Source organism: Myotis brandtii, unplaced genomic scaffold, assembly GCF_000412655.1.
Source record: "Myotis brandtii unplaced genomic scaffold, ASM41265v1 scaffold679, whole genome shotgun sequence".
In the NCBI taxonomy this organism is placed as follows: domain Eukaryota; kingdom Metazoa; phylum Chordata; class Mammalia; order Chiroptera; family Vespertilionidae; genus Myotis; species Myotis brandtii.
This window is the reverse complement of record NW_005370653.1, coordinates 85,500-86,276: the sequence shown is the minus strand read 5'-3', so window position 1 is coordinate 86,276 and position 777 is coordinate 85,500.

Sequence of the window (777 nt, the reverse complement as noted above, 5' to 3'; positions counted from 1 at the left end):
CAGTTTGCCGACCACGGGGCTAGAGGATCCGGGAGAGGGAGGCTCCTGACGTGGCTCTGGACCCATGGTGAGGGGGGGGGACACGTGGGCCCCCTGGGAACCTGGATGCCAGCTTTGGACACGGGCGTTTTTCTCGGCTTGCGCCCTGTTCTCACTGAGAGGTTAGTGCTCGCTGCTCACCTCCCCTGCATGCCCACCCCCTCCTCCAGCTCCCCCGGAAGGTGAAGTGGGAGCGGGTGGTTCCCTAAAGGGGTGGCATCTCCCCAGAGCCGGAAGCGGAGTGGACTTTGGCGCTGGGAGGGGAGAGGTGCTGGAGATAAGCTGGCCTCGTTCAGACCCCCGCCCCCCGCTGGGAGGGGAGGGGCTGCGTGCACAGAGCACAGTGGCGTCTGTGGGGACAGGGCTGCCCCCAGGGCCTCTGCAGCATCCAGGGAACAGCTCCTTGTCACCTGCTCTCCCAGTGTCAGACGCTGGTGGTCCTGGGGACATGGAGCCCCGAGGCCAGGCAGAAACACCCCGTAAACCAGGAGGAAATCTTGTCCGATCATGAAAGCGGTGAAGGCCGTCACGGCGAGGTGCCGCGGCTGGGCCAGTCGCTCTGCTGCGAGGTCAAGATCAAGAAAGGCTTCTCCGAAGGGGGAGTTTTGTCTGAGGCCTGAATGATGACCCTCCGGCCCGTGCAGATGTGGGGCTGGAGCCTCCGGGAGGGGACGGCGCGTGCAGAAGCCCCCTCCCACCCCCCACCCCCCGCCCCAGGGAGGAGGGACCCTGTTGATC